This window comes from Panthera pardus, unplaced genomic scaffold (assembly GCF_024362965.1).
Source record: "Panthera pardus isolate Hobbes unplaced genomic scaffold, ASM2436296v1 HiC_scaffold_24, whole genome shotgun sequence".
Taxonomy (NCBI): domain Eukaryota; kingdom Metazoa; phylum Chordata; class Mammalia; order Carnivora; family Felidae; genus Panthera; species Panthera pardus.
The window spans coordinates 64,038,775-64,062,385 of NW_026526810.1; the positions used below are offsets into that span (position 1 = coordinate 64,038,775).

The 23,611-nt window shown below is 43.1% G+C and overlaps 1 protein-coding gene and 6 non-coding genes across 7 annotated transcripts in view; 2 read left to right on the forward strand and 5 right to left on the reverse strand.

Annotated features, from left to right (window-relative positions):
- Positions 1 to 8,322, reverse strand: part of RNASE9 (ribonuclease A family member 9 (inactive)) — a 55,120-nt gene extending 46,798 nt beyond the window's left edge. The window contains exons 1-2 of the mRNA XM_053889232.1: positions 7,872 to 8,322; positions 3,623 to 3,729 (exon numbers count right to left, since the gene is read on the reverse strand). The gene's annotated coding sequence lies outside the window, so the exon portion shown is untranslated. The remainder of the gene's footprint in view (positions 1 to 3,622; positions 3,730 to 7,871) is intronic.
- On the reverse strand, positions 1,323 to 1,394 carry TRNAP-AGG (transfer RNA proline (anticodon AGG)). The gene has a single exon. It is a non-coding gene; the product is annotated as a tRNA-Pro (tRNA).
- Positions 1,726 to 1,798, reverse strand: TRNAT-UGU (transfer RNA threonine (anticodon UGU)). Its single transcript has one exon. It is a non-coding gene; the product is annotated as a tRNA-Thr (tRNA).
- A 5,943-nt stretch (positions 8,323 to 14,265) lies between the features above and the next one.
- TRNAL-UAG (transfer RNA leucine (anticodon UAG)) lies at positions 14,266 to 14,347 on the forward strand. Its single transcript has one exon. It is a non-coding gene; the product is annotated as a tRNA-Leu (tRNA).
- Positions 14,348 to 18,031: 3,684 nt separating this feature from the next.
- Positions 18,032 to 18,123, reverse strand: TRNAY-GUA (transfer RNA tyrosine (anticodon GUA)). Its single transcript is given in 2 exon segments — positions 18,032 to 18,067; positions 18,087 to 18,123. It is a non-coding gene; the product is annotated as a tRNA-Tyr (tRNA).
- Positions 18,124 to 18,792: 669 nt separating this feature from the next.
- Positions 18,793 to 18,865, reverse strand: TRNAT-UGU (transfer RNA threonine (anticodon UGU)). Its single transcript has one exon. It is a non-coding gene; the product is annotated as a tRNA-Thr (tRNA).
- A 1,584-nt stretch (positions 18,866 to 20,449) lies between these two features.
- TRNAP-UGG (transfer RNA proline (anticodon UGG)) lies at positions 20,450 to 20,521 on the forward strand. Its single transcript has one exon. It is a non-coding gene; the product is annotated as a tRNA-Pro (tRNA).
- The last annotated feature ends 3,090 nt before the right edge of the window (positions 20,522 to 23,611 follow it).

A 23,611-nucleotide genomic window follows, 5' to 3' on the forward strand; every position in this document is an offset into this window, starting at 1 on the left:
GTTGAAATTCCACTACAGATTAAATAATAAAAGATCAAACATTGTCTACAGAAAGCTACATGAAGTGAAAAAGTCTATATGATAGTCTTGTTATTATCAATACAGGTATTTGTAATTCTGGTGTCTGCAGATAAGCAGTTAGGTAGTTTCTTTCTGAGGAGAAGCCTGAATTGGGTACTTGGGCCCAAGTGGAAAGATCAAGATCAGTTTAGGCTTTCCATTTTTAATGTAAGCTCATTGCCATGGTTCCTACCCTTTGGGAAGACTTTAATATGAGTCTACAGAAGCCAGAAATAAATGCTGTTTAATTGTGGCTTCTGGAAGCCAGCAAGTATGTACAGGAATATGGTAACATTCATTCATCCATTCATTCATTCATCCATTCTTCACCTACTATGTATCGTATACAGTGCTAAGTGCTTAGGGCACAGCCACAAGCATAATAAAACTTTAGGCCTTTATATCTGGAATTTGTATCCTAATAGGGGGGAAAGACAAGACAAAAGAAACAAACAAATGTGTGTAATCATGTCAAATAATTATAAGTGCTGTGAGGAAAAAAATAATGTAGGGAATAGTGACAATTGGGGGCTATTTTGGAAAGGGTGATCAAGGAAGATGTCTCTAAAGAGGTGACATTTGAGCACAGAAGGAATTAAAGAGGAAGTCATACAAATATCTGAGGAAATAATATTCCAGGAGAAGAAAACAGAAAGTAAAGCTCAGAACAGGAAACCAGGGCCATGTATTTGAGGAACAGAGGGCCAGTGTGGCCAGAACAGAATGACTGAGAAGGAGGAGAAAAAAAGAGAGAGAGAGAGAAAGGGAGGGAGGGAGGAAAAGGAAAAAAGAGACAACGCTATGTGACAACACATAAAAACCCTTGTAAAGGATAACACATTGTACATTTTTAAAACGATGACAATGTTAGCATGCATCAGCCCCCAGTTCCCTCTCAGGAAAGAAAACAGCTCGGTATATGTGGCACCATATAAAGTTTGCAAGAAATTTCCCGTACACTGTTTTATGTGACTGAATGAGTCCCTGGAGTCAGGCAGGGGAAGGGAATGCATTACCATTTCCATTTCACAATGGAGGCACTCAGAGGCCAAAGAATGACCTGCTCTTGGACCTGCCCGCCGGCCTGTCGGCCCAGGGGAGTGAGGAAACACGTCGTGGGACAGAATTCCAAAAGCTAGCTTGGAGCTGTCTCTACTTTGCTATTTCACATCGCGTAGGGAGCCTTCGGTTGCATCATTTTAAGCAGAGGAGAGGACAAAATGCAGCGACAGAAACGTAAACAAGTTGAAGGAAGCAAAACTGGGCTCGTCCGGGATTTGAACCCGGGACCTCTCGCACCCTAAGCGAGAATCATACCCCTAGACCAACGAGCCAGCCTACAAAAGCCTTTTAACTCTGCCTCAAGGCTCATTCCCGTCACTAAGCGTATCCAGAATCGTATCACTCGAGTGCCTTCTGTTGGAAGGAATCCGTGTTTGTTTACCCAGAAAGCGTAAGCCTCACAACACTCCTTTATCAGCTGCTATAATCACCAGACAGAAGCAGGGAAAGTATCGGGCATTGCCTCAACGTCTCAGTAGGTGCGGAGGACCTGGGAGATTCTGAGGCTTTAGAACCCACCGTCCTCGGTTCTGCCGGGTCCTGCCCTCCTATATCTTCTGAGGCGTCTGGAAGTGAGGTTTTTTCGGAGGAAAAAAGGACCACAGGCCCCAGCGAGATTTGAACTCGCGACCCCTGGTTTACAAGACCAGTGCTCTAACCCCTGAGCTATGGAGCCTCATCCTGTGGGCTCTTTCTCTACCTCTCATCTTATAGAAGCACACAGTAAAGCCAACATCCCAAAGCACTAAGAACTTTGACCAGAGCAAAAATCCAAGATATTCTTCCATAAAATGAGAATTTCTTCATGTCCTGTCAACCCTCTAAAAAAGTTCCTTTCGAGTAGAGCCACCACCAGGCTGTCTTGTCTTTCATCTTGATACTCTCCTGAGACAGTGCATCCCTGTGCATCTGGAGCCACAGAAAGGATGCAGATATAAGAATCTCAGATATTTGGGCACATGGTAGACCCACCTGAGAAGTAAGAGACTCCTATAGAGGGTGTCTGATGGACAGATTATAATACACTCCTTTCATTTAATATTGTGATAAAATCTGGGGAAGGTGAAAAAAGATTTATCATGGTTTTGTCCTTTCTAAAAACCTTAAGTATTTTTGGGATCGATTCCTCTCTCTCAAAGGCTTAGGGGTAGGAGCATGTCGGGAAAAGGGGTGTTGGGGAGAAAGAGTTTAATCCTTCCTTAAAGGAAGATTTACCTACATCTTCGGTATGAAAATAATACAACTTTTTAAAAAGGATTTTCACTTTTTAGAAACCTTGTTTATATAAGCTAGTAAACAGGAACAAAAAAATTATTTAAGAAAGATCTTGTACTTATTTCTTACTGCAAATATAATCATAGCTGGGAACACTGGAAAAAAGCACTGATTCATGCAACCCCCAAAAGTGGACCAATTCTGTTTAGCAAGATTTCGACTCTGTCCACACGCCTGTTCTTGTGCCCACTATTTTTTAATGTTTTCATTTGTCCAAGATCATGAAGTTTCTAAGAAATCTGTAAGCTTATCTGTAAGCTTATGATTCATTGTGTTAGAGTAGGCAGTAGTTAGATTCTAACAGGATACCTGGAGGCCAGCAAGGAGGAAGTCATGGTCAGATCCAAGAAAGTCAGAGGCCTGTCCTGGAGGCATTCCATACGAAGGGGGACCAAACCCAACAGGCCCAAGATGGAGGATGCCAAGACAGGAAACCCCTGACCCAATTAGGAAGAAAGAGTGGGAAGCCCTGCTTCCAGCCCCAAGTAATGAATATTCTATGCCCTAGTTAACAACTGCTGACAAAAGATAGAATCCCAAACCCCAGGGACACAGTGCTCTCTCAAATTCGCTCTTGCTCTCATATCTCGAGTGTACTTTTTGCTTTAATAAACTTTCCTGCTTGTGTCGCTCATCCGCTGTGTTGCATCTCTGTCTTTGGGTTATTTTTCATGACAAGACCAAGAACCTTCCAAGACTTCTTCAGGTCTGCCTGGGTTTAAGCCCCAGGACCTCAAGTCTCTGCAGCCTAGAGGCCCCTTTCAGGCTCAGGCTTGAGCAATGGAAACTTGATCAAGGTAAAAGGGCCTGCAGTAACCCTCTGGCTGAATGCAGACAGGCCCATAAGATGACCCACTTCAAAATATCCATAGGCCCTAACTGACCAATGGGCTACTTACACATAGGCACAGTTGCCAAAAAGGGAAAGTCCATACATGCTCCCCTTCCCGGTTTAGATACATTCCTCCCCACCCCCCACCTCTTGCAAGCAATATCTCCCCTGCTCTTCCTCCTGCTTCTCCCTTGAGGTGTATTCAATAAATGTCTACCACCTTTGTTTTGCCTCAGGTGTTCTTTCACCCCTCAGGCTACCTGCTTCCACCTGACCTTGCCCCACATTTGGTGGCCCCCATCCAATCAGGAAAGAAACCACACATAGTTCACCTGGCAACAACTGGCAACAACTATTTTTCATTGTATCAATGTAAAACATGGTGCCACTAACCTTACAAATCTTGAAGGAAGAGAAATCTCCATACAGGCAGAATCAGGCATTTATGGCAGATATTCTTGGTTCAGGGATGAGTCACGGAGAGGCCTCACAAGGTTGTCCTAAGACGAGAGGAACATATCCAACTGTTCAGGGCCAAGAGGGTAATAGGATCTTCTGTGGCTTGACAATAGCCATTCCTCCCAATGTTCCCTTGGTGTGCAAACCTCAGTCTTTCTCCAGACAATATCCTCCTTGTCTGTAAGACAACTACAAGGCTTTGAACTGACTGCTCTGCTTTAGAGAATCAAGAATCGGTCACTGAATCCCATTTGCCTACACAAGGCATTTTATGCTAGAAACTTCCAAGGTAATCAGCATGGTCATCCCTTTGGACTTGAGTATGTAGCATAGTGGTTAGAAAACACCTGGGTCAGTTAGTTAACCTTGCAAAGTTGCTGTATCCTTGTTTTGGAAATGAGAGTTCATTACTATCATCATGGTTATTGCCATCTTTATTATTATTTTATTCAGAGACACGGGCCTTAGGCAAAATTGCTAAACAGTCAAAACCAGCTCCCCAACAGCTTTCTCATCCCCTCCCTGCTTGCTGTTTCTCCTCTCTTTTTCTCCCATTGCATTCTTGGCTCCTCTTAACCTTTTCCTGAAATCTGTTCCCTCATGCTCACCCTGTCACAACTGAGCAAGCTTCTATTCTTTTCTATTCTCTGTATGGACTGAACTCTTCCCTATAACTGTAGACTGCTTGTTACACATCTGAAAGGAATTTAAAATGCTCAAAGGAGCCTCCAAAAAGAGAAGCTAGGACAACAACCATGGGCCTGATGGTTTTTGTTCCCCTTCGCAGAGGCTGTCTTTGGGTTCAGGGTCCTCCCTCTCTTCACAGGATAAGTAAACCTTTGCCCAAGAGACCCTATCTACATTCAGTCTATTTCCTACCCCTGAAGTTTGTCCCAGGACCTTACATCAATCTCTCTCATTCTTCCAGCCACTCACTGCCCTCAGCTCACTTGGGTTGGCCTGACTCAGGAGGTTCCAAGAGCCTGCTCCACTAGTCCGGTCCAGAGAGCAACATTAAAAAGGCCTGTTCCAGAGTGTTCTGGCCAATTAGAAGTTCTCTAGAACAACTTGACCCCTGGTAGGGATCTTAGGATTTTTTTTTTTTTTAACATTTATTTATTTTTTGAGACAGAGAGAGACAGAGCATGAACAGGGGAGGGGCAGAGAGAGAGGGAGACACAGAATCTGAAACAGGCTCCAGGCTCTGAGCTGTCAGCACAGAGCCCGACGCGGGGCTTGAACTCAGGGACCGTGAGATCATGACCTGAGCCGAAGTCAGACACTTAACCGACCAAGCCACCCAGGCGCCCCTCTTAGGATTATTTTTAATTACTTTTTTGCATATTTGTCTGTATTTCATCCATTTCCCCTCAACTTTTTATTGTGCAAAGTTTTAATTCTAGTGTGGAAATAAAGGAAGACCAAGTAAATGACAACAGCAACGGCTATTTATTCAGAGTTTGCTGTAGCAAGGAAGTCAGCCATCATCATTTGAGTTTTGTCAGAGACTCAAAGGCAGACAGAAAAGTGGGAAAGCTTTATAGTGGAAGGCTTCAGGTGTGCCTTGATTGGAGGCCATTGGCATGGGGGAGCTATAGACAGTCTACCTAGAAGCAAAGCATCCTATGTGATTGGTTAGGGGTGCATATTTGGCTTTCTCTGGTTGGTCCTAAATTGGAAGCAGGGACAAATATTAGGAAAGCTGTCAGTTGCTAATCAAGTCTTGGCCATTTGGGGCTGATTATTACAGAATTCTTGCTTGGCTCCCTGGCTTGTTACTAGAGATAGTGGTCTGAGTTCCTAGAAGTCTGACTTAAAGATAGTAGGATGGTTTCCTGAGCTGATGAACATTGTAAGGGAAAAATACAAGTTAAAAAGAAGAGGTTTGGGGCGCCTGGGTGGCTCAGTCGGTTAAGTGTCCGACTTCGGCTCAGGTCATGATCTCGCGGTCTGTGAGTTCGAGCCCCGCGTCGGGCTCTGTGCTGACAGCTCAGAGCCTGGAGCCTGTTTCGGATTCTGTGTCTCCCTCTCTCTCTGCCCCTCCCCTGTTCACGCTCTGTCTCTCTCTGTCTGAAAAATAAATAAACGTTAAAAAAAATTTTTTTTTAAATAAAAATAAAATTAAAAAAAAATTAAAAAAAAAGAAGAGGTTTGATTCTCCCTGTCAAAACTGAGAAAAGTGATTACCCTTCTCTCCTTTTCCTTTGAACATTTATTTTAGAAAACTTGCAAGAATAAGTACATCACAGTGCTTTGCATTACTATGATGAACAATGTAGGGGCGCCTGGGTGGCTCAGTTGGTTAATGTCTGACTTCAGCTCAGGTCATGATCTCACACTTTGTGAGTTCGAGCCCCATGTCAGGATCTATGTTGACAGCTCAGAGCCTGGAGCCTGTTTCAGATTCTGTGTCTTCCCCTCTCTCTGCCCCTCCCCTGCTCATGCTCTGTCTCTCTCTGTCTCAAAAAAAAAAAAAAAAAAAAAAAAAAAGAACTATGATGAACAATGTAATTAACATGTGAGACCATAAAGGAACTAAATATTTAAGTAGGGGCTCAATAAATACTCAAAAGACTATCTATTACATTCATCCAAAGGAACATATCATTCGCTAGTATTTAATTTTGAGCACTATTTTTACAGTACAGGCCACTACTTGGCTGGCTCTGTACTGGAGCTAGAGACAGAATCTTACATTGCAATGTAACGCGAGTCTCCTGCTGATCTAAAAGGATTCTGGTGGGAACTTTCAAATGCCCTAAATTGACCATGGGGGCATTTGATACATAGATTGGAACAGAGAGTACCTGTCAAAATTCTCTAACCTTTGGGGAGCTTATTAAGATTCCAATTCAATAGACCTAAGACCCTGCATTTCTAATAACTTACCAGGACATGCTGATCCTGCTGGTGCCTGGACCACAGTTTGAGTATCAAGGTCTTGAATTTACTGCTTGTAAATAAATTTTCATCATTTGGACTATTAACAAGGTAAAGATAGCAGGAAATTCAGGGGTAAACTCTCCGGCATTATTGCAGAATGCTAGAGCTTAGAATACTAGCATTCTGTGTTGAAGAGGGAAGGAATAACCATGTGTCAGATAAATCCATCACATTTATCTGTATCAGGCTTCTTTCCAAAGGGGCCGTTATGCATTTGCTTCAGATACTGGACAATTAAATGTGTGACAAAGGAAATCTGAGATACCTGGCTTATGAGTCTCTGGGCATTTCTTTCTTTTACTGTGCAATCCAACATAGCAACCACTTCTTGAGGGAAGTAGACCAAGGATCCTCCCTCCACTGAAGGATCCAGCGAGTTCAAAGTAAGCAAGGAGTACTCAAACACTATCCAGTGATTCAATAGGGGAAGCCATGCACACTGGTCAGTAAAGGAATTTCAGCCAGGTATGAGAGAGGGTAATACTTTCTCTCCTGATAGGAAACTGATTTCAAGTCTGTCTGTTTGGATGCTGAAAATGCAACATGCCAGGATCAAGGGGAGCTCTACTGTAAACCAGGTTCTTTCCTGTTGACTGGTTCTTTTTATTGCCTGATCAAGAAGGGCCCAGAACACTTGCACCTTATGACATGTTGGTGGTGGTGGTGTTTTAAGTTAAAACATAGTTACATAAACTCTGGTTTATTTAAATGTGTGTGTTTACCAAATTAGCCCTAACATACACATACACAAGTGTGCCTGTATAATCCCATCTGTAAGAGCTCATCAAAAGACCTTCCCAAGGGAGGCGCCAAGATGGTGGAACAGAATGGAAGTTTTTTTTGTGTCTCACATTCATGAAATACAGCCAGATCAACACTAAAACATCCTGCACAGCTAGAAAACAGATTTGAGGATTAACACAACAATCTGCACAACATTCACCACAGAACTCAACAGGTACGCAGCACAGCGAGGTTAACTGGGGGAGAGAGAAGCTGCAGAGGGCGGGGAGCTGTTTATGCTTGCAGAGCAAGAACAGAGACTGCGGGGGGGGGGGGGCCGTGGGGAGAGAACGGGAAAAGCACCCCCCCCCCCAAAAGCAGCTGGAGAGAAAGTGGAAGAGTGGAAACAGCCACAGAAACTGAACAAAAAAGGGAGAAAGGAGAAAGGAGAGGGTTTAAATTTCATTAAGACTGTAAACAGGGGGAGTGCAGAGTCTGAAACTCCTCAGCTCAATACCTGGTGGTGCTCTGGTGGGAAGGGCGAATTCCCAGGAGCAGAGTGGGGTCCGGGAAGTTCTCGGGCCACACGGGGAGAAGTGGTTCCCCTGCTGGGAGGACATTTGGTAGAGTCCGTGTGGCCACCTCTGCGATTCCAGAGGTCTCAGCTGACCGCAAAGAACAACAGCATTCGCTGGTGCTGGAACAAGTTCCTTAAGGGTGAAGCCTGGTGCCAAATGCATGTTGTGATTTTCCACAATTCCTGAAACACTGCTGCTACACAACTGCGTGAACTTTTTCTGGGGCGGGCTGGCACCCAGCCTCAGTCTCTGGGCATCAGCAGCAGCACAGTCCCATAAATGTTCCTGGGTGCAGCCGGCACTGGCCATTGCTTGTTGACACCCTCCTACAGAGGGGCAGAAAGGGTCAAAACCGCAGTCTCTCAGAAGTGAGGGGCCAGGAAACACAGCCGCATCTGGGATAAAACTCACGAGGGAGGTGCCGCCTGGCAACCTGATGGCTTGGTCACGGACAGTGTAAACGCGGGGAGTGGACAAAAGCCAGAGACAAAGGACAGGTGTGCGATTGCTGGTCGGGGAGAACGGAGTTCAGATACTAGAGACGGGGCAGTTGGGTGACGCCATTTTGACCGCTCCCGCGCACGCGCCTATGCGCCTACAAGCACCGCAACAATCCGCCCCAGTAAGCTAAGCAGCGCCATCTAGTGGAGAACTGAGCCGTTACACTAACCCCACCCACTGGGCCAACCTCGCTCTTCAGGAACACCACAAGTCTCTCCGCCTGCTTAGTTTACAGACTCTAAAGTGCTTCATAGTTTAACTTCTAGGAGTAAACAATGTAATTTCAATCGTATTTCAGTCTGTTCACTGGTCCATGTATTCAATTTTCTTTTTTTTTCTTTTTCGTTTCCTTGAATATAGAAAGAGAAAAAATTTATTTTTATTTTCAATTTTTATTAAAATATTTAAAATTTTTTTCTAGTATATTTTTTACTTTTTTGTAAATTTTTCAAATTCTATTTTACTTCCATCGTTTCATTTTATTCTATTTCATTGTAATCATTTTTTTTCACAGTTTCAAACGTTTTCCTTTTTTTTTTCTTTTTCCCTTTTTTCTCTAATCTATCAACCTCCTTTCAACACCTAGACCAAAACACACCTAGGATCTAGCATCATTTATTTGATTTGTGTGTGTGTGTGTGTGTGTTGTTTTTAATTTTTTAATTTTAATTTTTTTACCTTATTAATTCCTTTTCTTCTTCAAAATGATGAAACGAAGAAATTCACCTCAAAAGAAAAAGCAGGAAGAAACAACAGCCAGGGACTTAATCAACATAGATACAAGCAAGATGTCTTAACCAGAATTCAGAATCATGATAATAATAATATTAGCTGGGGTTGAAAATAGTTTAGAATCCCTTTGTGTGGAGATAAAAGAAGTAAAAGTTAGTTGGGATGAAATAAAAAATGTTATAACTGAGCTGCAATCTCTAATGGATTTGGCAGTGGCAAGGATAGATGAGGCAGAATAGAGAATCAGTGATATAGAGGACAAATTTATGGAGAATAATGAAGCAGAAAAAAAAAGAGGTAGACTAAGGCAAAAGAGCCCAATTTAAGAATCAGAGAAATCAGCAACTCATTAAAAAGGAACGTCAGAATCATAGAAGTCCCAGAAGATGAAGAGAGAAAAAAAGGGATAAAAGGGTTATGTGAGCAAATCATAGTGGAAAACTTTCCTAACCTGGGGAAAGACACAGACATCAAAATCCAGGAAGCACAGAGGACTCCCATTAGATTCAACAAAAACCAACCATCAACAAGGCATATCATAGTCAAATTCACAAAATACTCAGGCAAGGAGAGAATCATGAAAGCAGCAAGGGAAAAAAAAGTCCCTAACATACAAGGGAAGACAGATAAGGTTCAGCAGACCTATCCACAGAAACTTGGCAGGCCAGAAAGGAGTGGCAGGATATATTCAATGTGCTGAATCAGAAAAATATGCAGCCAATAATTCTTTATCCAGCAAGGCTGTCATTCAAAATAGAAGGAGAGATAAAAATTTTCCCAGACATACAAAAATTAAAGGAGTTTGTGACCACTAAACCAGCCCTGCAAGAAATTTTAAGGGGGACTCTGTGAGGGGAGAAAAGACAGAAAAAAAAACAAAAGACCAAAATCAACAGACTAGAAAAGACCAGAGAAAACCATGAGAAACTCCAGCTCTATGAGAAACATAATGGCAATAAATTCATAACTTTCAGTACTCACTCTAAACATCAATGGACTAAATGCTTGAATCAGAAGACATAGGGTAACAGAATGGGTAAGAAAACAAGATCCATTTATATGCTGTTTACAAGAGACCCACTTTAGACCTAAAGACACCTTCAGATTGATGGTCAACAAAAGAAAGCTGGAGTAGCCATCCTTATATCAGACAATCTAGACTTTAAAATAAAGACTGTAACAAGAGATGAAGAAGAGCATTATCACCGTAAAAATTTATGCTCCAAATGTGAAAGCACCCAAATATATAAATCGATTAATCACAAACATAAAGAAACTCATTGATAATAATACCATAATAGTAGGGGACTTCAACACCCCACTGACAACAATAGATAGATCATCTAAACAGAAAATCAACAAGGAAACAGTGGCTTTGAATGACACATTGGACCAGATGGACTTAGCAGATATATTCAGAACATTTCATCCTAAAGCAGTGGAATATACATTCTTCTCCAGTGCACATGGAATGTTCTCCAGAACAGATCACATCACACACTGGAACACAAATCAGCCCTCAACAAGTACAAAAGATCATACGTACATATTTTCAGACCACAACACTATGAAACTTGAAATGAACCACAAGAAAAAATTTGGAAAGGTAACAAATACTTGGAGACTAAAGACCATCCTACTAAAGAATGAATGGGCTGACCAAGAAGTTAAAGAGGAAATTAAAAATTACATAGAAGTCAATGAAAATGATAACACCACAGCCCCAAACTTCTGGGATGCACCAAAGGTGGTCATATGAATAAAGCATATAGCAATCCAGGCCTTCCTAAAGAAGGAAGGTCAGATGCATAACCTAACCCTGCACCTTAAAGAGCCGGAAAAAGAACAGCAAATAAAACCCCAAACCAGTAGAAGACAGGAAATAATAAAGATTAGAGCAGAAATTAATGCTATCTAAACCAAAACAAAACAAAACAAAATAAAAACAGTAGAACAGATCAATGAAACCAGAAGCTGGTTCTTTGAAAGAATCAACAAAATTGATAAACCACTGGCCAGTTTGATAAAAAAGAAAAAAGAAAGGACCCAAATAAAATCAAGAATGAAAGAGGAGAGATCACAACAAACACAGCAGAAATACAAACAGTAATAAGAGAATATTATGAGCAATTACATGCCAATAAAATGGGCAATCTGGAAGAAATGAACAAATTCCTAAAACTACCAAAACTGAAACACGAAGAAATGGAAAATTTGAACAGACCCATAACCAGCAAAGAAATCGAATTAGTAATCCAAAATCTCCCAAAAAACAAGAGTCCAGGGCCAGATGGCTTTCCAGGGGAATTCTACCAAACATTGAAAGAAGAGTTAACACCTATTCTCTTGAAGCTGTTCCAAAAAATAGAAATGGAAGGAAAACTTCCAAACTCTTTCTACGAAGCATTACCTTGATTCCAAAACTAGACAAAGACCCCACTGAAAAGGAGAACTATAGACCAATTTCCCTGATGAACATGGATGCAAAGATCCTCAACAAGATATTAGCCAACTGGATCCAACAATACATTAAAATAATTATTCACTCATGAACAAGTGGGATTTATACCTGGGATGTAGGCCTGGTTCCATATCCACGAAACAATGTGATTCATTACACCAATAAAATAAAGGAAAAGAATCACATGATCCTCTCAATAGATGCAGAGAAAGCATTTGACAAAATACAGCATCCTTTCTTGATAAAAACCTTCAAGAAAGTAGGGATAGAAGGATCATACCTTGAGATCATAAAAGCCATATATGAAAGACCCAATGTTAATATCATCCTCAATGGGGAAAAACTGAGAGCTTTCCTCCTAAGGTCAGGAACACTACAGGAATGTCCACTCCCGCCACGGTTAATTCAACATAGTATTGGAAGTCTTAGGCGCAGCAATGAGGCAACACAAAGAAATAAAAAGCATCCAAATCACCAAAAGAAAAAAAAAAAAGACCTTCCCAAGAGCTACCCATAGACTCCAAGTTTCTTATCTGGCTCAGTAGGAGGCATAATAGTTTAAATATTTTTAATATTTCAAAAACATTTTAGCAATAATTTATTAATATTTAAATTTTTTATTTTAACATTTAAATATTTTTATTTTAAGTAGGCTTCATGCCCAACGTGGGACTTAAAGTCACTGAGATCAATGGTCGCATTCTCCACCCATTGAACCAGCCAGGTGCCCCTTAAACTATATTTTAAATATTTGTTCTCTCCCTCCCCACTTTTTTCAAGTAATGAAAAGCCCCAAGGTCTTTTCTTTCTTTCAAACTGATGCTTCCTTATCTTACACTCAGAGGTGGCTATACATGACTTCTATGTTCTCCACAATTTGAGATTAACAACAATCTTCCCACATCATTCTTTCCAAAGTGGCAAAGACTTTTGTGCACTGCTGAAGGCAATCAGTTCACACTCGCTTTTTTCTGAGGATTCTGAAACACAAAGTGAAATTTCTTAGAAGTCCTACACTTCAGCCAAAAGGGCCAGGGAGGGGTATTGGAATCCCTCTGCCTCTAGCAAGTAGGGAGCAGAAGCCACACCCTTGACCAGTCCTCTAGACCGGTGGATCACTGGCCTCCCATGCTGACCACCTCCAAGCTGACCACTGCACCTCACTCTTAACTCTGGGAGCTTCTGGAGAGAAAGAGAACTTGGTTGGAGCCTACTGGGGGACACCCAGTTCTGCTCAGGGAGCTCAGATTGCCCATGAACTCGAACTAGAGAGAGGAAAGCAGGAGGCAAGAAGCAACCAGGAGGCACTTAATTTCTTGTGTGCAAGGAGGGACCCGGTTGGGGTAGGGTGGAGGTGGCGGGGTGGAGGGGAGATGACCCACCAGACAGCCGGGCCTGGCTGCTGATGAGGCGTCTAAGAAGACCCCGCCTCTGACCTTGGACCGTCCAGGACTCTTCCTTCGCGGACCCCAGCCTTCTACCCCCATTTCCCCGCCTGGGTCTACATCCATCAAATGCTCTCGACACCCTATTTCCAAGCAACTTTTCTAGAACTTTTCTGTTCATCGTCCCCCACCCGTGGCAGCGAGAGCGGGAGCTAGCGGGACACTCGCCCCGTGAAGATCCAGTGAAGAACAATTTTGCTTCTCTCGGCGCACCCCCAGCCCCCGACCCTCAGGCCACCAAGTCTCGGAAAACCCTCAGGCAAGGAAAGGCAAGAGGAGGTGGGTGGGGAGGGGCCCTTGAAGTTCGGAAACAGATTCCTGGGAGAATTTCTGGTTCTGAAGACCCAGAAATGGCCAATCAGAAACCGCAAAGAATAGAGCTAAGGCAGAATCCAGGGCCTTGAGCCGGGTAGAGTTCACGTACAGGTACAAGATCCCACTTTGGGTCAGCAGACCGCAGGTATCACTCATGAAACTTTTATCTAGATTTCTCTCTGCTCCTTTTAAAAGAAATTGAACGAGCTAGGGGCGCTTGCACGCAAGGGAAGCCCCGAACCCACCCCTTCCTGGGCTGGGGACGCTCCTGGAACACAACCTCCCTTGGTGAGGTGGGGGTGGGGGGTCATTTTGGTCCCTACGTAAGGGAAATAGTTCCGATACTACAGCAGTGCGGTAGTTACTGACCCAGAAGGCCGCAACTCGACCCAATCTCTCCATTCTGACTGAATCTGCAGGAGGAGGCGACCAAGGAGTTCCCTGGAATTCTGTGTTAGGCTGGCGAGATCTGTAAAGGAAAGGGCGCTTCCTTCTGGAGCTGAACTCAGACTCCATTTGCACTCAGGCTCACAGCCACAGACCAACGACGCAACGGCAAGTAGGCCCTTATTCAATCTTCTAATCACGGCAATAAGTCGCCGGCGGGATTTTTTTTTTTTTTTTCCTGCGTCTTATTGCCTAGGTTACAGAAAAGGTAAAAATCTTCTAAGGACATTCACTGTAATGATCGTTGACTACTTTATGTTTCACTTCACAGGCGTGTAAGAACACGATGACTCCTCTCTTGTTCAGATCCGTAGGGTTGAATGAAAACCCTGCGGGGAAGTCCACTAACCGCAAAGAAAACTCCAAATTTTGAGCTCATATGCTGGATAGGTACATAACTTAAAGGTTAAAAAAAAGCCTTTCATGCCATGCGGTAGTGTGGCCGAGCGGTCTAAGGCGCTGGATTTAGGCTCCAGTCTCTTCGGAGGCGTGGGTTCGAATCCCACCACTGCCATCGGTGTGTTTTAATCTAGCTACAAACGCCGAGTTCTTCGGCCCTGAAAGAAGGGTTACGTTACGTAACAATAACTCGCATAATTCATAGGAATTCCTCTTCTCCGTTCTTCCGTACTCCATCCACCGGACACTGATTTCTATGTTTGCAATCAAACCACCTCGGTTTACTACACGATAATCTCCCACTTCGAGCTCCTCTGACATTCCCTTCCAGGTTGTATTTGCACCTGACTTGCTCCTTGTCACGGCTTTTGCACTGCTTTTGTGTTCCCTCGGCAACTCTTTTGGTCTCACTCTTGTAAAATCCACATTCGCACTGATTCATTCTTTTGACCCAGTTTAGGCATCATCGGGTCAGGAACACTTCCCAGAAATTGTGTGGTTGCCCCAATCAGCCTGCTGCTGACACTGGTTTAAGAGCTGCAGGTCTATACTCCGAAAATAACCTGCACAGATCCGATTTGGATTTTAATCACATTACTTTTGTAATTGAGTATGATGAATGAATGAGAAAACCAATACTTACCAGGCTTCAAGCTTTCACTCAGGCTTGATTGCTTCATGGGGGTGGGGTTGGATAGGTAAACAGTTATTCTGAATTTCATTTGCAGGTGGGTTTCTGATTCCAAAACACTTCCAAGCTGATTCTTGGCTGACTCCTTGCATCCGGCCCAGGGAGTGTGTGCTGTGAATGGTGTTGACTTAGCCACTCCCCTGTCCTTCCAAATGAATCTACTTATCTTGGAGACTACTTAGATTTGGAGACTAAACCACTCAACTGCTAGAACTGTGCAGCACCTGATTCAGTGTGGGAAAGAGAAGATACGCTCAGGGACTACTTAGTGGTGTCTTCTCAGAAGGGCTGTCCCACTGCACTTTTCAGCCATGACAGTCCCTATTTCCTAACAGTAGTATTCCTGGATTTGGGCAGGCTGCTCCCCTCAAGAAGGAAATCCCCTGCAATTTCCCAGCACTGTCATGAAGAATGAATGAAATAAATGGAGGAGGGAACTAGGACTCTGCAAGAATCAAGGTCTTGGGGCTTTTCATGCTACATTTTTATTGTGTCTTCTTTTTTTTTTTTTTTTTTATTACTTTCTGTCTCCCCATTCAAATCCTCTTCCATGTTTCCTAGGCCACCTTCATGTCACTTTGATGACTCCTTTTTGATGTTCACTTCCTTTTCACCCACCTCTCACCAAGAAATATCTTTGCCACCTGAGGTTTTCACAAAAGAGGCCATATTTTTCTCAGAAATTGAGAGATTTCTCTCTTACCCATGCAAGGCTACAGAGGCAAGGCAGTTGTCCACAAGCCAAAAAGCAGGGATTTGTCAGACACCATGTGTTGGCCCCTGGATCTGGGACTTCCCAGTCTCCAGAACTGTGAGCGATACATTTTTGGTTTAAGCCACCCAGTCTATGGTACTTTTGTTATAGCAGTCTGAACTATGACTAGCAGTTTTAGGTTTATAGCAAAATTGAGTAAGAAAATACAGAGTTTCTATGTACCTTCTCTCCTCTCTGCCCACCCCACAGCCTCCTTACCATCAACATTCTGCACTAGTGAGATTTGTTACAGTGAATGAACTAACAATTACACATCATTATCAACTAAAGTCCATAGTTTATGATGTGGGAAACAAAGGCAAATGAAAAATTAAATTCCTTTACTGCCTACAGCCCACTGACAAAGCCTTGAAACAGGCAGAGTGACCTTCCTCTGAGGCTCAGCTGCCTCAATGATGACACTTTGCTAAGGGCAAAAGGCAGTCTTAGCTTAACATTTTCCCAACCCCTCAGGATTCTGTATGTCTACTTTAACATATAAAAATCCCTTTGGAAGCTTCCTTTGTATCTTACCCCCCCCCCCCACCCTCAAGATATATGTTGGCAATCATACTCCAAGCTTATGGCCTCCTGATATACATCTGAAGGGTATCATGACTGAGTTTTTACTAAACAGTAATAAATGATCTTTTCCCAACAACAGGCAGCCCCCTCAGGATCCTGAAAACCTTGTTTCCAAAACACCTTAGAGACTTAGGCTATCCCTAAACTCTCCCAATCTGAAGGTATATAATCAGTCACCCATCACAACCCCAGTGCAGCTCTTTCTGTCCATGGGTCCTGTCCCTGTGCTTTAATAAAACCACCTTTTTGCACTGAAGACATCTCAAGAATTGTCTCTTGGCCATAGGCTCTGAACCCCAACATTTCCACATAAGTTTACACTAGGATTTGCTCTTTGTATTATGCACTCCATGAGTTTTGACAAATGTGTAATGACATATATCCGCCAGTACACTGTAGTATCATACACAATAGTTTCACTGCCCTAAAAATTGTGTTCTGCCAATGCACCCCTCCCTTCTTTCAACCATTGGCAGCCACTTTTACTGTCTCCATAATTTTGCATTTTCCAGAATGTCATATACTTGGAATCATGCAGTATGAAGCCTTTTCAGATTGGCTTCTCTCACTTAGTGAATGTGCATTTAAAGTTTCTCCATATCATTTCATGGCTTAATGTCCCATTTCTTCTTAGTGCTGAATATTCCATTTGTATCAATGTACCATAGTTTATTTACCTGATCACCTGTCAGAGGACATCTTTATTACTTCCAAGTTTTGGCATAAAGCTGCTATAAACATAAATGGGCAAGTTTCTGTGTGGACATAGCTTTCTACCATTGGGGATAGTAGTTACCTAGGAACATGATTCCTGGATTGTATGATAACAGTATGTCTAGTTTTATAAGAAAATGCTAAAATGTCTTCCACAGTGACACAGAGTATGTTTAAACTTCATTTTGTAAGATTAAAACACTGTTTTTTATTAATGTAATGTATACACGTGATATATTTTGAAAAAATACATAAAAATATAAAGATACAAATCACCCACAAATAACTATTTTGCCATATATCCTTTTTTCATGTATGAACGATAAATTTCTAAGAGTAGAATAGAATACTTGATCAAACATTATCTTTTTAAGGTTCCTGATTTACTTTTTTTAAAGATTTAAAAAAAATTTTTTAAGTAATCTCTACATCCAACATGGGGCTTGAAGTCACCCCAAGACACCCCAAGGTTCCTGATGTATAACACCCAATGTCCTCCAGAAAGTAGTACCATTCTACAAGAAAGTCCTCACTGCATCTTGGTCAGTATTATATATTAGTCAACATTTTCTGATTTGGTGATGAAACAATATCCTCTTGTTTAAATTAGTATTTCTTTCTTATTAATGAAAGAACATCTCCATGTGCATATTTAGTCTTTTGCATTGCTCGCTCTCTATTGTGTATTTACCTTTTCCAAAGGCAGACTTTCTAATATATTTCTCCTTAAGGCCTGATTTGCCTAGTATGCATTATTTGCGCTTATGAAAAAATATAGGTATCTGGTGAGGTGGAGCGCAGTTACCCCAATATTTAATCAATGTAAACTGGTTCTAAAGATTAGAAGGTAACAGATTCAAATCTAATATGAAAGCCATTAGTTCACATTTCCTGAGTGAACCACATCTACTCCATGATCATAAAGATAAGTGAAATTAGGTTTCTTGGCAGGTGGAAAGCTCTTCTCTTGTTGCCTGAAAATAGAATCAAAAGAAACCGGAGGGCAAAAGTTTCAGGAAGTTTGAGTACGGGATTACATCAAAACAGCAAGCACCTCCTTCGAGCCGGAGTCGAACCAGCGACCTAAGGATAACAGCAGACGCTGTTCCTCTACAGTCCTCCGCTCTACCAACTGAGCTATCGAAGGGCGCGACTCCTGCGCGTTACTGCAGATTTTTGTGGATATAGTACCAGCTAGTGAGAAGTCTGGCTTCTTTGTATTTGAGGTTCAGACTAAGCTTGAAGCTCGTCAAGTCGCCCGAGAGTCGAATCTATAATAAATCGAATCCCAGGAGTAGCCTGGGGCGTAGGAAGCAGACTCTGAGTCGGAGAAAGTGAGTATGGAAGCAGAGCAGAAGCCCGATTGGGGTTTATCTACCTAGTTTTTGGCCTAAGCTGGCCGATTAACCCACGAACCAGTTCTCCAGGAGCGCAGGAGAAACTGGGCGCCCGGCTGATGCACTTGGGAGGTGTGCCGGACTCCACGCCGCCGGGGGTCACTGCTATCAATGGGCCCGAGCTGATTTGCTCTCTTCCTCAAATACGGAGGTGTGGACTCCGCCAACCCATCCAGTCTTCTAGCAGAAACTTGAGGAATCTGGTTCCTCTCCTATTTACCGAAAGGTACACACACACATTGTCTTTTCCTTGGGATCCCAGGAGCTCCGATTCTATAACCCTCCGCCCCAGATCTCCAGGATCTGATTTTACCAAAAAGATTACACAGTGCTTCCCACCCCCCCTTCCCCCATCAAGACTGGGTCAAGAAGTAGACAAAAACGGAGAATGATGTTGTGGGAAAACAAGCACCCGCCTAAGGCTCCAGCGAGATTTGAACTCGCGACCCCTGGTTTACAAGACCAGTGCTCTAACCCCTGAGCTATGGAGCCGCCCTACAGCTCCATTTTTACCGTTGTATCCCTTGTTTTAAAAACTGCAGCCAAACTGGCTTTTACATCTAAACAAAATTTAATAGATAAATCTAAATGAAAACAAATTCGTTTTGAAGGAAGCATCTTCAAACAAGAGAATGACTAAGAAACATGTTCCTGACTAGGCCTAAACTCGAATGTAGGTCTCTAGAAGACCACCGGTAGAGCCCATAGCACAGGCTCCTCAGCCTCAGTCCTAACAAGTCACTGAGCTCCGCCAACACCTGGGCTTCGAGTGAGCCCTGGGGTAAAGTGGGGTAGGGTGAGGGCTCCTTACAGAAGAGGATGCAAGATATGTCCGCGACCTCATTTCTCCCATCTGCTTGGACTCATAAAACTTTTTTTTTTTTTTTTTTTTTTTTTTTTTTTTTTTTTTTTTTTTTTTTTTTTTTTTTTTAATGGAGATGGTTTTCTCTAAGCACAGTTCATACCCTTCGGACCCTCAGAATTTGGGGACCGCCACAGTGAAGGCGCCAAGGCATCCAGACATCCCTCGCCCCCTCCCCAAGCCTTTCATCGGAATCAGACCCCGCCATAGTCGATCTGGACCTGAGACTCCTCCAGGTTTCCTGAAGCAGACGCTGGCTAAAAGAGGGTAACCCTCTCCTCGGCCCTTTAACGCTCTTCGCTAACAACGTGGACTCCCCCGAGGCAGCTTCTCTCTGGGCCTCCAGGCTCTCCTGAAGTCCAGAACAAATACAAAGTGGAGGCTCATGAAAGGATTGTAAAGGGAACGCTCCTTTTTTCCTTTTCTCTCCTCTGGTCTCAGCCCGCCCAGGAGTCTGGGGCCTGGTTCAGGAGATTCAGTAGCTATTTACCCAGTGTGCCAGAAATGTGCTCAGCACAGGGTAGACAGTGTGACCAGGGCGGACAAGCTAGAGCCCAAGAACATCGTTCCCTTTGCAGAAAGCACTGCAGAGCAAGGACAACGCCCTCCCTTCCCTTTCCACCCACCATCTTCTGGGTGATAGAGAAGCAGGAGGGTCCAGCCTTCTCAAAAAGAGGGTATGGAAAGGACAACTCTTTCCCAAGGTCACCTTATGCCCACCTTTGAAGGGTGCCTTAAATCTAGACCTAAAGCACAACATTTATTAAATAAAGCTGAAAGGAACAAGCAAAAGCAAGCTCAGTGGACTAAAGCAGTAGTTTTGGGATTTGACTCCAAGGGTGGGGCATAGTGTCGAGCTCCTCTCTTGGTTCCGGAGGTAACCTTTGCCTCTTTGTGAACTCGGTGGTTCGTATTTTTACTGTGTCCTTACACCCCGGTGCGCCTGCGATGGTTCTGGTCCTAACCCTGTAAGCAACCAGACCCCACATCAGGAGGGTCCGCGGACAGACTCGCGGCTCAGCCTGAGCTCCATAATGAACATTCCTATCTCTGGGACGCTGTGGCTCAGATTCCTTCGAATGCGCTCATTGATATTCTTGGGGTCTGGAAGAAATCAGTGGGTTTACGAGAAGCGTCAAAAACGGTCCAGTAGTGTGATGCAACAAACGAGGATAAATGATCATTCCAAGAGAGGAAAGCCCACCTTCAGGGCTGGCTCGTTGGTCTAGTGGTATGATTCTCGCTTTGGGTGCGAGAGGTCCCGGGTTCAAATCCCGGACGAGCCCTGCTCTTTTTGGGTTTTTTCCCTTTTCTTCCCCGTCCTTTTAGAGCCAAATACAGCTAATACAACCCAAGCTTAAGTCCACCTAGGCTGAGGTCCGTTCCAACCTGGACCTGTTTCGAGATCAGCTTGCGAGCAAGTTGGACACTTCTGTGGACCGATGCAAGGACAATGAAGATGCTCTGGTGAGCCAAGGGCTTCGTGAGATAGGGGTGCCCCAGTCTGGCTCTGACGGGCTCTTTTGTCGGGAGTAGCTTGCTCCGGCAGTGTTTAGCGAGGCACATTTCGCGGGAAAAAACTCGTGCAATTCTCACTAGAGCATTTCACACGGAAGAGAGTGGTACCTGGAGGTGTGCTGGGATCACAATACCAGGCCAGAACCCTCTTCCTGGGGCCACACTGGTCCCCTGCAGTGATCCCTGGGCGGTGCGGAATCTAGCACCCGCCTGGGAGCAGCCGCGCGGTTAGGAGCGCGACTGCGCTCTTGGTTGCGGACACCGTCTGCCGCACAGTCACAAGTGCCCTGGAAATCTTCCCAAAAATGCAAAGTTGCGGCCTGGGGACCCTTGGGCTCCAAAGGCTCAGACATCCGTTCTATTCAAAGAGAGCATAACTGAATTTTTTCCAAGACTCAATATAACCTAGTGATAGTAGTCTTGCCATTTCTAGCAAGAATCCACGAGCCCCGTTGGTATTCTTTGATTGCTTACCTGGAAAGCCAGCCGGCTGTAGTGTGAGGTGTCTACCTGAAACCTTAGAGTATGGTTGATTCCGGCTTGTAGAAGTGGCCCAAACCTGTGAACTGTTGGAATGATAGGCCTTCAAACCTACTTATCTTCCCAAACTGCTTGTACACTGGGAATCTTCGAGTTTCTGACTGACTCCATCATATTTGTCCTTTCCGGAGTTGTTAGGTTATGTGGCCAGGCAAGAATAAAGAGTTTTGTGATTGGTTATTGGATGACAGGAAAATAAAGAGTAGAATTTTCCAGGATGCCCTGACTTCCAGTTGGTTGTCCCGTCAGAAATGTGATACACCTAGCCTGGGCTTTGTTGTGTTTGATGTATTTGCTACTGGGGAGATGCACAGTAGGAATCTGGATATAAAGGCATGGGGTTCCAGAGAAAGATTCAAACTAAAGGAAGGAATTTTAGGAATTAAAAACACCGTAATTGTATATATGGTGACAGGTGGTAGCTACGTTGGTGGTGAGCACAATATAATGTATAGAGTTATTGAATCACTGTGTTGTACACCTGAAACTAACGTAATATTGGGTTTCAACTATACTTCAATTAAACACGCACACACATACACACGGTGACGGTTAATGTTGCTTTAGCTAAAAATGTGCAGGGAAGAGCATTCGCAGAGAAAGAATTTAAGAACCAGCCCTGGTGATCATCAGTGTTTAAAAAGTTGAGAATGGAATCCAGTGAGTAGAAGAACTAGAGAAGGAAGCCTCCTGACAGTCACTTGCTCTGACAGCTGATTTGGTTACTCAGGGGCTGTTGACAGCCTTTATCAGCATTTAAAACAGAAAGTATAGGGAAGATAACAGAGCTGAGTGGGTTGAAGAATGAGGGGGAAAGTGTGGCCATGTAGGTAAAGAATTCTTTATAGGAGCTTGGCTGTGAAGGGGAAGACCTAGTCCTTTCACATGTTTGGCTCAAAGGTCTTAGGGGTAGTTCGTGATTATTTAGTGAGTCCTTGTCTTTCCCTGCCCTTAAAGGTTCCGTGGGTTATCAAGAACTTGTAAGGACTTTTAAGACCAGCACACATGAAAGTGGCACTATTACTGCTCCTATTACTGTGTAGAAGGCAGGAATACTGGTTGGGCTGACAATCAAGACAGGAAGAACTCAGCAGCACTGGAACAAAGGCAGAAAGGAGCCAATTAAAGGGGGATGATAGCTCACAGCCTGAGGAGGGAGGTAAAAGAAGGCAAGCCAGTTCTGAAAAAGCAGAAATAGGTGTAAGATAATCTTAGGTGGGAGAGAAGTGAGGGTTTCAGAACCCAAATAATGGTTATATTAACTGAAGTTCCTAACGGTCTAAGTCTGCTTTTCATTGTTTATCTGTTTACTCTTAGAGTCCTGATTGCTTGTGTTTTATAATATAACTGCCTTAAAAAAATAATATTGATTTGTGGGAGCTGGTGTGGGCCTTTAGTACTCTCCACTATTATGAACATGACCTGTCCCCCTTGAATCATGCAAAAGGGTCCACAGCAAATCACCAGTGAGCATGACTATTTGATACATATTTAACCCTTATGTAATCTGTGCTTTCAAAAAACAATATGATGAGATTTTGCTGTGTTCCAAATTATCAGGTACTCTTCTGATTGGCAAGAAAACAAACTCAGGTATGACCCAGTTTCTGTCTTCATTTTTAAAAATAATGGGGATACAGGGAAAATGGGGGCTGATTACCAGAGAAAATGTATCAGGATTCAAAGCAGAATCACTATAAGTGATGAAACATAAGATTCATCATAAGAATTATTGATATAATTTATCCACTTAAAATACACAAATGTGGTTTTTTACATATTTGCATATTTTCAGATTAATGTAATCAATTTTACAGCATTTTTGTCACTCCCAAAAAACCCCATTATACCCAATTAAAAGTCACTCCTCATTTCCTCCCATCCCTCTCCTGCAGCCCAGGACAACTACTAATCTACTTTCTCTCTATACAGATTTGTCTATTCTGGATACTTTAGGTGAGTGGAATCATACAATGTATAGTCTTTTATGACTGGCTTCTTTCACTTAGCATTAAGTTTTTAAGATTCATCCATGTTGTAGCATGTATCAATACTTCATTCCTTTTTGTGAAGCAATATTCTGTTGTATGGATATACCACGTTTTATGTATCCATTCATCAGTTGATGGGCACTTGAGTTGTTTCCACTTTTGGCATTATAATGCCGCTATGAATGCCATGTCCAAGTTTTTGTGTGGACACAAAAATTTTCATTTCTCCTAGGCATATACCTAGAAGTGGAATTGATGAGTCATATGTAACACTATGCTTAAACTTTTGAGGAGCTGCCATATTGTTTTCTAACGTGGGAATTTACA